The sequence below is a fragment of the Bubalus bubalis genome, chromosome 8 (genome assembly GCF_019923935.1).
Source record: "Bubalus bubalis isolate 160015118507 breed Murrah chromosome 8, NDDB_SH_1, whole genome shotgun sequence".
Classification (NCBI taxonomy): Eukaryota; Metazoa; Chordata; class Mammalia; order Artiodactyla; family Bovidae; genus Bubalus; species Bubalus bubalis.
Window position 1 is genome coordinate 4,932,774 of NC_059164.1, and position 13,422 is coordinate 4,946,195.

Consider the following 13,422-nt stretch of genomic DNA (forward strand, 5'->3'; position numbering starts at 1 on the left):
TGCTGGAGCCTTTGCTCTGAAAGAGTAGTGGGTAGTGGAGACTGTATCAGTCAGCTCAGCCGCTGGAATAAATGCCACATTCCGGCTGGCAATCTTGGAGGCCAGAAGTACAAGATCAAGGTGTGGGCAAGCTGACCTCTCCTGAGGCCTGTCTCCGGGTGTGTAGACAGCCGTCTTCTCCCTGTGACCTCACAGACTGTGTTTCTACGTCCTCTTCTTAGAAGGACACCAGTCATATATGGGATGAGGCCTCCAGGAAGTCCTCATTTTATCTGCATTATGTCTTTAAAGCACAGTCACATTCTGAGATCCTGGAGGTTGGGGCTTAACCATTGCTGTGTTTGAATTTATCCCCTAACAGCAGGGACCGCCCCCCAGGCCAAGTGGCTGAAGGGGGACTGTGGATGGGGTCCACGGTCCTCTGTAGGAAGGGTATACTCTGTCCGCCTTGCGTCCTTCCCGCTTCCCAGCTCATTCCTCCACCTCTCCTTTCTGTTGTCTCCTTGCTGACCTTGTTCTTCCCCTGCAGGTTTCCTCTGTGGTCCACAGAGCAAAGAAGGGTTCTTAATCTTTTGGGTTCATTCAGTAGATACTTACCGAGTGTCTTCCTTATCTTAGAGGCTAACTTGGTACATATTCTGTTCTGAGTTCAACAAGTGCACGTGTGACGTTTTCATGTTTCCCTCTGGTTAGTGGGCAGGATGGTTGATGTTTCCTGCAGTGTGATGTTCTTCCCTGGGTGTCAGTGAGGCTTCTCAAACTTTCCTGAACCTTCGTGGCCCTCGTGGTGGGAAGATTGTGCCCTCAGACAGACTCCTTTCTGTGACATGAGACCTTTATCCTCTCCTCCCAGCAGAAGTGTATGAAGATCACAGAAGCACCTTGTCTCCTGAGAGAATAAATTATAGTGAAAATACACACTTTGTGGCTGGTGACAGCGCCACCTCTGGAGTCCGAGGCTTCGGGCACAGGCCCAGGTGTCGGGGGCTCGCCTTGTCCCTGTGTAGACTGTGTGGGGTGCTCTGGGGCCTGGGCCGCATGATGCTCTCAGGCTGGTCCCCTGCTCCTTGGTCCTGCCTCCCCTTCACCTATAGCCCTTCCGAATTGTCCTGAGATGCCTGGAGGATGGGGACTGTGTTTGTTTCTGCCGAGCCTTCATAGTATAACAGACACATCTGAAAAAGGCGAGAAAACACCCTTGAGCCTCCCGAGTCCCCACTTCTCAGCGCGTCTGACCAGTCTGCACCGCCTGTCCTCCTTCTGGTCAGATTGGTCAAACACAAAAGGCTTAAACCTGTGGGTTCTGACAGCCGGGCCGGGCACCTCTTGGCACGGACACAGCATTGAAATGAAGCCTCGTTTAACAGTTAATCCTCCTGTTTGGGCTCGAAATCTAATTATCCACGCAGCTTAGGCAGTGGGTCCACTGGTGCGGAAGGCACAGCTTGGGATCTGTCCCACCGACCCCCGAGGGTGGGGAGCTGTGTCTGTGACCGCCCAGCCCTGGTCCCCAGAGGTTCAGCAGGTGCAGTGACTAAAGGGTGGCCCCAGAGAGTGTCCTGTGGGGACTTTCCAAAACCTTTTCAGCCCCAGAACCCTTCCTTGGCCGGGACTCTTGCTCAGATGCCCTGTCCCAGCACCACTGTGGAACCCACGGCTGAGACAGGGCCTGGAGCCCCCACTGACCCAGAGGGGCAGGGCTGTGGGAGCCTCTGTTGCTTCTCTGTGTCCCTGTGACCATTCTCGTGATGGGCTTCAGCAGGGATGAGCCAGAGTGGAAAGCCTTTGGCTTTCTAAAGCTGGTTTGTGGTATTCCATGGCTGCATACTGCACCCTTGGCCCTGGCCAGTTCCTGAAATGCATGCTGGTGGGATGTGCAGGGAGTCGGGGGTGCACAGGTCCATGGACTCCACGCTCAGACCATTACAGCAGGCTCTGTGGACTATGCATGCCCACCAGGGTGCAGGGTGGGGGTCCTTGGCATCCTTGATGAGCCTCTGCAGTACAGGGAACACATTTGACCCACGTTAAGCTCACCTGAGCACATTAAATAGCATGCTTGATTGAAACCGTCAATAAATCCATTCTTACTTTCCCGACTTTGATCTACTTATTCTGTAAGTTCCTTGTGAGCGGCCATGTGATACCAGGTCTGTCCTTGGTGCTGGGGGTACCTTGTCTGCAGGCATGAAATGCACTTGAGTAGCGTCATTCCGTTAAGCACTCTTTTTCTGTTGGATCTGTGGGTTGGGTGGAACCCAGCCCTGGAGTTCCAGAAAGATGTTATATCACGAAATAAGAGGGTCTGAGGGGGCCCAGTGGGAGGGCAGTTAGGGAAATGGTTATTGTCACCTCAGGCTTCTTTATACAGTGGCTCCCACCAGGGCACCCAGCCCAAACCTGGGTGAACCCAGTGTGGAAATCATGGATTTGTGGGTGGTAAAGTGGGGTGGGATGGATAGGATGGCAGCAGAGTTTACTGGATCTCAGGAGACCTGTTTGATTTGGGGTCATGGTGATGAGAGAGATAAAGGTGCAGATGACTTCTATCATCCGATTTCTGTCTTCCCACTCCAGATCCCAAAGAGGCCTCTGAGTGCTTCTCTCCACCTCGCCATCCTCGGGTCCCGTGTTTTGGCTGCTTGTTTTGTTGTTGCTGGATAGCTTTTAACTCATTTGGGTTAGAGCATCATGTCCCCAGGCTCAGTGTCCCTGCCGCGGCCCCACTGACGGCCCAGCCTCTGGCGAGCGCCCCCCCGCCATGGCCCATAGAGGCGGTCCTGCCCCTGCAAGGTGGCTGGTGGGAGATCGCCTCTGTCACTGGCTTGTTTGCCCTTGAGGTACAGGCAGAGAAGAGCTCATTATTGCTGTTGCAGTTATTTTAACTTACGTAGCAAGACAGGGCTTGGCTAAGGGTAGAGACCATTTCTCTGCCTAGTTGCATGGATCAGTCACTCCTTCCCATTTACAGTATCGTTTGAACCAAAGTGTCCTCAGAATCTCACTAAAGATGGAACGGCTTCTGCCTTCCTCTCTTCGAGGGCAGAAGATCATAGCATGTGCCCGGCTGTTTGGTCCTCACGTCAGCTCGCCGTGAACAGGTCTCTCAGACGCCCACATGCGTTGACGCGTGCCTTCTTTCCTTCCTTCCTGGGCATCCACTCTTCTCTTAGTTTCTGGATCAGCTGCTCCCCTGACTTCTGTGTCTGCTTCCTGTTTCCCCTCCCTCACTTCCCCTGTTCACTGTGTCTGCTGCCATCTCGGCACTCAGGGCATCCTTATTGTTTGGGCTGACTGAGCCCTCCTGCAGAGCTCCCATGTGGTTTTATTCCTGCGTCATTTTGGGTACTTTGCCCCTCCTGCCTTGAGCTGGTGATGTTGCCTGTGCCTGTCGCTATCACTGGGTTAAACCCAGAAGCAAGGTGAGCAACCCTGAGCAAGGCCCAGTGACCTCACACGTGGCAGGATCTCAGTAAATGTCTAATTAGCTCTGTTGGGTCCAGATATGTTGGAGCTGTGTCTTAGCAAATTATTCTCTGATGAAAAGAAACCCAAAAGTCACTAAGATTGAAGGAAGAGAAATGCCGAGAGGCTGTCATGCAGAGTGAAGCAAGAAAAACAAATGCTGTATATTAACACACATATGTGGAATTTAGAAAAATGGTGCAGTGTAAGCTATTTGCAAAGCAGAAGAAGAGACTCACGAAAACGAACAAACATATGGACACCAAGGAGGACAGCGGGGTGGGCTGGATTGGAAGATTGGATTGACATATATACACTACTATGTATAAAATAGGTAACTAATGAGACCCTATTGAACAGCATAGGGAACTCAACTCAGTGCTGTGTGGTGACCTAAATGGAAAGGAAATCCAAAAAAGAGGAGATATATGTGTATGCATGGCTGGGTCACTTTGCTGTACAGGAGAAACTAACACATTATAAAGCAGCTATATTCCAATAATAATTTTTTTTAAAAAGGAAGAGAAATGTTTTCCCCTGCTTAGGAGTCCCTTGGAGGTGTCGCTTTTCAGCTTGCATTTGTTTGAGAGGGTTGGCAGTTCCTGTGGAAGCGTGTTTATGACTGCTGCGCTGAGGCTCTGGACACGGGTCTCCCAGGGCTGCCTCTGTCAACTGTCCTTGTTCAGTCCAGTTGCATCATCCTGGTTCTTGGGACACAGGTGGGTTTCAGCTGTGTTTTGGACACCTTGGGTTTGTGCTGGGGGACTCTGGATCCTGTTTTAACCTTCTCGGCAGGGAGTTTCACTGTTGAAGTGCAGACATGGGCCTTGTGGGGTGGACGTCGGCGGCCTTGGGGTCTGTGATTCTGCTGGGTTCACCACTCCGCTCATATGGTCAGCGTGGGTGAGTGCAGCTCCTCTTCAGTCTCTCTCACGCCTTCCTGCAGCACTGCCTCTCCTGGGCCCCTGGGAGCAGGGCCACGAGCTCAGCTTTCTCACTGTGGAGTGGGATGGATCTCCCACTGGCCCCTGTGGACTGGGATGTGGGGGAGGGGGCAAATGCCAGTTCACCCCTCCTCTCACCTGCTGACCCTCTCCTGACGCCACCAGGGATGGAGGCAAAGCTGCCCTGCCCCTGCAGGGGAGTTGGGTGTCCACTTCCTCCAGGGGGGAGGGAGAAGACCAGCTCTTCTTGGCAGCCAGCACAGTGTTAGGGTGCTCTGAGCCTGAGCACCTGCTACCCACAGGCCAGGGCCCAAGGGGGTGGGAAGTCAGGTGAAACCTGACACCTGGGTGGGTGGGAACATTTCACCACTGGCCTTTTTTGGGTAGGGTGGGTGTCCCTGGAAAGGCTCTGGTTCTGTTGGGGTAGGGTAGGGATCACTGGGGAGGCTCTGGCTCTGTTGGGTAGGGTGGGGATCACTGGGAAGGCTCTGGCTCTGTTGGGTAGGGTGGGGATCACTGAGAAGGCTCTGGTTCTTTTGGGGTACGGTGGGGATCACTGGGAAGGCTGTGGCTCTGTTGGGCAGGGTGGGGGTCACTGGGAAAGCTGTGGTTCTGTTGGGTAGGGTGGGGATCACTGGGACAGCTGTGGTTCTATTGGGCAGGGTGGGGATCACTGGGAAGGCTGTGGTTCTATTGGGCAGGGTGGGGATCACTGGGAAGGCTGTGGTTCTATTGGGTAGGGTGGGGATCACTGGGAAGGCTGTGGCTCTGTTGGGCAGGGTGGGGGTCACTGGGAAAGCTGTGGTTCTGTTGGGTAGGGTGGGGATCACTGGGACAGCTGTGGTTCTATTGGGTAGGGTGGGGATCACTGGGAAGGCTGTGGTTCTATTGGGTAGGGTGGGGATCACTGGGAAGGCTGTGGCTCTGTTGGGTAGGGTGGGGATCACTGGGAAGGCTGTGGTTCTATTGGGTAGGGTGGGGATCACTGGGAAGGCTGTGGCTCTGTTGGGTAGGGTGGGGATCACTGGGAAGGCTGTGGTTCTGTTGGGTAGGGTGGGGATCACTGGGAAGGCTGTGGTTCTATTGGGTAGGGTGGGGATCACTGGGAAGGCTGTGGTTCTATTGGGTAGGGTGGGGATCACTGGGAAGGCTGTGGTTCTATTGGGTAGGGTGGGGATCACTGGGAAGGCTGTGGTTCTGTTGGGTAGGGTGGGGATCACTGGGAAGGCTGTGGTTCTGTTGGGTAGGGTGGGGATCACTGGGAAGGCTGTGGTTCTGTTGGGTAGGGTGGGGATCACTGGGAAGGCTGTGGTTCTGTTGGGTAGGGTGGGGATCACTGGGAAGGCTGTGGTTCTATTGGGTAGGGTGGGGATCACTGGGAAGGCTGTGGTTCTGTTGGGTAGGGTGGGGATCACTGGGAAAGCTCTGGCTCTGTTGGGTAAGGTGAGATCACTGGGAAGGCTCTAGTTCTGTTGGGTAGGGTGGGGATCACTGGGAAGGCTGTGCCTCTTTTGGCTCTTTGGTGGTAGGAACAGACAGTGTTGGAGCTTTTCTTTTCTTTAATATATATAAATATATTCTTTTTCATGTCCTTTTGCACTATAGTTTATCCCAGGAGATTGAATATAGTTCCCTATCTAGACAGAGATGGCAAGAGTGAATGTCGACATTCTAGGAATCAGCAAACTGAAATGGACTGGAATGGGTGAATTTAACTCAGATGACCATTATATCTACTACTGTGGGCAGGAATCCCTCAGAAGAAATGGAGTGGCCATCGTGGTCAACAAAAGAGTCCGAAATGCAGTACTTGGATGCAATCTCAAAAATGACAGAATGATCTCTGTTCGTTTCCAGGGCAAACCATTCAATATCACAGTAATCCAAGTCTATGCCCCAACCAGTTACGCTGAAGAAGCTGAAGTTGAATGGTTCTATGAAGACCTACAAGACCTTTTAGAACTAACACCCCAAAAAGATGTCCTTTTCATTATAGGGGACTGGAATGCAAAAGTAGGAAGTCAAGAAACACCTGGAGTAACAGGCAAATTTGGCCTTGGAATATGGAATGAAGCAGGGCAAAGACTAATAGAGTTTTGCCAAGAAAATGCACTGGTCATAACAAACACCCTCTTCCAACAACACAAGAGAAGACTCTATACATAGACATCACCAGATGGTCAACACCGAAATCCGATTGATTATATTCTTTGCAGCCAAAGATGGAGAAGCTCTAAACAGTCAGCAAAAACAAGACCAGCAGCTGACTGTGGCTCAGACCATGAACTCCTTATTGCCAAATTCAGACTTAAATTGAAGAAAGTAGGGAAAACCACTAGACCATTCAGGTATGGCCTAAATCAAATCCCTTATGATTATACAGTGGAAATGAGAAATAGATTTAAGGGCCTAGATCTGATAGACAGAGTGCCTGATGAACTATGGAATGAGGTTTGTAACATTGTACAGGAGACAGGGATCAAGACCATTCCCATGGAAAAGAAATGCAAAAAAGCAAAATGACTGTCTGGGGAGGCCTTACAAATAGCTGTGAAAAGAAGAGAAGCAAAAAGCAAAGGAGAAAAGGAAAGATATAAACATCTGAATGCAGAGTTCCAAAGAATAGCAAGAAGAGATAAGAAAGCCTTCTTCAGCGATCAGTGCAAAAAAATAGAGAAAAACAACAGAATGGGAAAGACTAGGGATCTCTTCAAGAAAATCAGAGATACCAAAGGAACATTTCATGCAAAGATGGGCTCAATAAAGGACAGCAATGGTATGGACCTAACAGAAGCAGAAGATATTAAGAAGAGATGGCAAGAATACACAGAAGAACTGTACAAAAAAGATCTTCACGACCCAGATAATCACGATGGTGTGATCACTGACCTAGAGCCAGACATCCTGGAATGTGAAGTCAAGTGGGCCTTAGAAAGCATCACTATGAACAAAGCTAGTGGAGGTGATGGAATTCCAGTTGAGCTATTCCAAATCCTGAAAGATGATGCTGTGAAAGTGCTGCACTCAATATGCCAGCACATTTGGAAAACTCAGCAGTGGCCATAGAACTGGAAAAGGTCCGTTTTCATTCCAATCCCAAAGAAAGGCAATGCCAAAGAATGCTCAAACGACCGCACAATTGCATTCATCTCACACGCTAGTAAAGTAATGCTCAAAATTCTCCAAGCCAGGCTTCAGCAATATGTGAACCGTGAGCTTCCTGATGTTCAAGCTGGTTTTAGAAAAGCCAGAGGAACCAGAGATCAAATTGCCAACATCCGCTGGATCATGGAAAAAGCAAGAGAGTTCCAGAAAAACATCTATTTCTGCTTTGTTGACTATGCCAAAGCCTTTGACTGTGTGGATCACAATAAACTGTGGAAAATTCTGAAAGAGATGGGAATACCAGACCACCTGATCTGCCTCTTGAGAAATGTGTATGCAGGTCAGGAAACAACAGTTAGAACTGGACATGGAACAACAGACTGGTTCCAAATAGGAAAAGGAGTTCGTCAAGGCTGTATATTGTCACCCTGTTTATTTAACTTATCTGCAGAGTACATCATGAAAAACGCTGGACTGGAAGAAACACAAGCTGGAATCAAGATTGCCGGGAGAAATATCGATAACCTCAGATACGCAGATGACACCACCCTTATGGCAGAAAGTGAAGAGGAACTAAAAAGCCTCTTGATGAAAATGAAAGTGGAGAGTGAAAAAGTTGGCTTAAAGCTCAACATTCAGAAAATGAAGATCATGGCATCTGGTCCCATCACTTCATGGGAAATAGATGGGGAAACAGTGGAAACAGTGTCAGACTTTATTTTTGGGGGCTCCAAAATCACTGCAGATGGTGACTGCAGCCATGAAATTAAAAGATGCTTACTCCTTGGAAGGAAAGTTATGACCAACCTAGATAGCATATTCAAAAGCAGAGACATTTCTTTGCCAACAAAGGTTTGTCTAGTCAAGGCTATGGTTTTTCCTGTGGTCATGTATGGATGTGAGAGTTGGACTGTGAAGAAGGCTGAGCGCTGAAGAATTGATGCTTTTGAACTGTGGTGTTGGAGAAGACTCTTGGGAGTCCCTTGGACTGCAAGGAGATCCAACCAGTCCATTCTGAAGGAGATCAGCCCTGGGATTTCTTTGGAAGGAATGATGCTAAAGCTGAAAGTCCAGTACTTTGGCCACCTCATGCGAAGAGTTGACTCATTGGAAAAGACTCTGCTGCTGGGAGGGAGTGGGGGCAAGAGGAAAAGGGGATGACAGAGGATGAGATGGCTGGATGGCATCACTGACTTAATTGACATGAGTCTCAGTGAAGTCTGGGAGTTGGTGATGGACAGGAAGGCCTGGTGTGCGGCGATTCATGGGGTCACAAAGAGTTGGACACGACTGAGCGACTGATCTGATCTGATCTGATCTAGACAGTAGGACCCTATTATTGCTCCATCCTGTGGATAAGCAGCAGGGAATGGGGGTGACTGAGGATGAGACGGCAGCATGGCATCACTGACTCAATGGACACGAGTTTTAGCAAACTCTGGGAAATGGCGAAGGACAGGAAAGCCTGGTGTGCCAGTTCTTAGGGTCACAAAGAGTCAGACATGACTGAACAACATTAATAGATAAGTTTGCATGTGTTAATCCCAATCTCCCAGTCCTTCACCCCTCCCGCTGCTCCTTGGCAACCACAGGTCTGTTAGAGCTCTGTGTCCATGAATTTGTCTCTGTTTCACAAATACATTCATTCGTGTCATATTTTAGATTCCGTATGTAAGTGATATCATAAGATACTTGTCTTTCTGACTTCATCCTTTCAGTATGAGCATCTCCAGGTCCATCCATGTGCCTGCACGTGGCAGTGTTTCATTCTTTTTTAGGACTGAATAGGCATTATTTCTTTTTTGTTGTTGTTTCTTTCAAATTTTAACTTTTTATTGACATACAGTTGATGTGCAATATTATATGTTACAAGTACACGGTATAGTGATTCACAATTTTTAAGTTATACTCTACAGTTATTATAAAGTATTGACTATGTTCCCCATATTGTACAGTGTATTCTTGTAGCTTTTTTTTTTTTTTTATTGGAGTATAGTTGCTTTGCACTGCTCTGTCAGTTTCTGCTGCACAACTAGGTGAACCAGCTATCCATATACCCCCTCTTTTTTTCTTAAAGCTTCGTGCTTGTAAGCAGTGACAATCAAGGTCAAAGCGAAATGTGGACAAAGTGCACTGCAGGCGTACGGTTGGCAGGTTACTTAAGATAAGTCATAGGATCTGAACCCAGCATTCTCAGCTCAGACTCGACCCCTCTGTGATGACACCAGTGTCCCAGGACGTGGTGAAGGGATGCCTGGCTTGGCCTGCATCCAGGATATGGGAGCTGCAGGCAGTAGACAGCCATGCAGAGCCTGTGCTGTGTCGGGGGAGGAGGCGCAGAGACCAGATAGCGGTGACACCCCAAACGGCGACTGTAATAAGTGAGTGTGTGTGGGGCCTCTAGTAAGTGGTTCTGTAGATTAAATTATCGGATCTTCACAACAGCCCTCTGAAGTGAATATAAACTCTCCCCATTTTACAGAGAGGGCACCAAGGCACCAGTAAGTTAGATACAGCTCATTCATTGCCTTTGTTCACTGATCCTGTATCGTTAACGTTTATTTGTGGGGCTTCAGTGGTGGCCCAGTGGTTAATCCTCTGTGCTTCCAGTGCCAGGGGTGTAGGTTTGACTCCTAGCTGGGGAACTAAGATCGCACATGCTGCATGGTGTGGCAAACATAAATAAGTAAATGAAAAGTTAATGTTGCACTTGATGAACATAAAGTAATAACTATATAAAAGTTTATTCATAACCACAAACCAATACAGTGGATGAGTTTGCATTTTCTAGAGAGTCAGATAAAGCTGCCTGATTTATTTTGTCTGGCCTCTTGCCCTCAGCATCATTATTTTGAGATGCATCTGTGTTGTAGCAAGAACTTGTTCCTTTTTTGTTGCTGAATAGCATTCCTTTGCGGAGAAGGTGATGGCACCCCACTCCACTCTTGCCTGGAAAATCCCATGGACGGAGGAGCAGTCCATGGGGTCGTGAAGAGTCAGACACGACTGAGCGACTTCACTTTCACTTTTCACTTTCATGCATTGGCGAAGGAAATGGCAACCCACTCTAGTGTTCTTGCCTGGAGAATCCCAGGGACAGGGGAGCCTGGTGGGCTGCCGTCTATGGGGTCGCACAGAGTCGGACACGACTGAAGCGACTTAGCAGCAGCAGCAGCAGCAGCAGCAGCATTCCTTTGTGTGGATCCATTGCAGCGAGTTTATCCATCCACCTGTGGGTAGTCATTTGGGCTGTTTCCAGGTTTTTGTGATTTCGATACAGCTGGCATTCTTTACTGCCTGGGTCCCTCTTTCGAGGAGTACCCTGCCCTTCTGCCATCCTCCTTTCTGGACCTCATCTTCTCCTGCCCAAATCTGGAGTTTCTGGTTTGGGGTGTGGCTGCGGGTCTGCCAGTCAGCTCATCTGTTCTGGTCTGGGAAAGAGCAAGGGTAGGGCTGGTCAGGAAGATGATTTCCAAGGCCAGCCAATGCAGGGAGCAAGGCCCCCAGGTAAAGAGGTCTGGACACATGTGGACCCCACCTTGCTAATTCTTTCCGAGCCGGATTATAGTGTCAGGGACCAGACCACTGTGGATGCTGTGAATCTGCCCTTATTTTGCTGCTTTTACTCATGTTGGGAATGGTTAGAGATGATTCCTGGGGGCATAGGGAGCTCATTGTAGCTTTCTCCTCAGAGAGCTCAGACTGTGGTCTGGGAGGCCCCATCCTGGTTAGCAGTGAGTTATCACCAGACCTGGAGGTCCGCGCAGGCTAAATCTGCCTTCTGGGGAGATCCATCCTCTAAGATGTTTGCTGTCTTTGTCTTCCTAGGATGGTGGTCAGCAAATTTAGACTGGGAACTTTGTGATAGACTGGATCTTTGTGATAGAAAAACTTGCCCTTCTTGCCTTGCTATTGGGATGGACTTGGCTTCACATGTTGGGGAGTGGGCAGACCCTAAGCCTGAGATCTGCCTGTGTATTTCTTTCTTTTTTGTAAAAAAAAAAAATATATATATATATATATATATATATATATATGAAAAAATTTATTTAGCTGTGCCAGGCTGCCAGGCCTTGGTTGTGGTACACACGATCTTGGTTGTGTCTGGTGGGATCTTTCATTCAAGGCACGGGCTCGGGCTCTGTAGTTGAGTGGCGAGAGCCACAGAGTATGGGCTCGGTAATTGCAGCATGCAGGCTTAGTTGCTACATGGCCTGTGGGATCTTAGTTCCCTGGCCGGGGCTCGAACCTGTGGCCCCTGCATTGCCAGGTGGATTCTCAACCACTGGACCACCGGGAAATTCACTATGTATGTACTTCTGCCTGCGGTTGGTTGGTTGAAATTAAGAGTAGCTACCCTAACATGGCTCCATTGCTCACCCCACAAGTGACTCTTGCCAAGCTTGACCTGTTTGTGATCATGGAAGCTTCTCTTGGTCAGGGCTGCCCCACAGTGGAGACACAAGGAAGGATGATGATGGGACCCTTTGTGTGTGCACCTGCTCAGGTAGAAACAAGAGATGCAGTAAGGAAAGCTGTTTTTCTTAGTCTTTGGTCTTTATCCAATGATGGTAGTAGCACATTCAACTTTTCAAATAGGTCTGATGAATGGTTAGAGCTGCATCTCCTGTTGTTGTTGTTCAGTCGCTCAGTCATGTCTTTGCATCGCCGTCGACTGCAGCACATCAGGCTTCCCTGTCCATCACCATCTCCCGGAGTTTGCTCACACTCACGTCCATTGAGTGGATGATGCCATCCAACCATCTCATCCTCTGTTGCCCCCTACTCCTCGTGCCTTCAGTCTTTCCCAGCATCAGGGTCTTTTTCAAAGTTCTTTGCATCAGGTGGCCAAAGTACTGGAGCTTCAGCATCAGCCCTTCTACTGAATGTTTGGGGTTGATTTCCTTTAGGATTGATTGGTTTGATCTCCTTGCTGTCCAAGGGCCTCTCAACAGTGTCTCCAGCACCACAGTTCAAAGCCAATTCTTTGGCATTTAGCCTTCTTTATGACACCACCCTTATGGCAGAAAGTGAAGAGGAACTAAAAAGCATCTTGATGAAAGTGAAAGTGGGGAGTGAAAAAGTTGGCTTAAAGCTCAACGTTCAGAAAACGAAGATCATGGCATCTGGTCCCATCACTTCATGGGAAATAGATGGGGAAACAGTGGAAACAGTGTCAGACTTTATTTTTGGGGGCTCCAAAATCACTGCAGATGGTGACTGCAGCCATGAAATTAAAAGACGCTTACTCCTTGGAAGGAAAGTTATGTCCAACCTAGACAACATATTCAGAAGCAGAGACATTACTTTGCCAACAAAGGTCCATCTAGTCAAGGCTATGGTTTTTCCTGTGGTCATGTATGGATGTGAGAGTTGGACTGTGAAGAAGGCTGAGCGCTGAAGAATTGATGCTTTTGAACTGTGGTGTTGGAGAAGACTCTTGGGAGTCCCTTGGACTGCAAGGAGATCCAACCAGTCCATTCTGAAGGAGATCAGCCCTGGGATTTCTTTGGAAGGAATGATGCTAAAGCTGAAAGTCCAGTACTTTGGCCACCTCATGCGAAGAGTTGACTCATTGGAAAAGACTCTGATGCTGGGAGGGACTGGGGGCAGGAGAGAAGGGGGTGACAGAGGATGAGATGGCTGGATGGCATCACTGACTCGATGGACGTGAGTCTCAGTGAACTCTGGGAGTTGGTGATGGACAGGGAGGCTTGGCGTGCTGCGATTCATGGGGTTGCAAAGAGTCGGACCCGACTGAGCGGCTGAACTGAACTGAACTATGGTCCAACTCATGTACATAACTACTGGAAAAACCATAGCTTTGACTATATGGACCTTTGCCAGAAAATTGATGTCTCTGCTTTTTAATACACTGTCAAGGTTTGTCATAGCTTTCCTTCCAAGG

The 13,422-nt window shown here is 48.9% G+C and overlaps 1 protein-coding gene across 6 annotated transcripts in view; it reads left to right on the forward strand.

The window, feature by feature from the left end:
- The window catches only part of GRB10 (growth factor receptor bound protein 10), a 218,970-nt gene that overhangs the window by 37,430 nt on the left and 168,118 nt on the right, over nucleotides 1-13,422 (forward strand). The window lies entirely within an intron of this gene.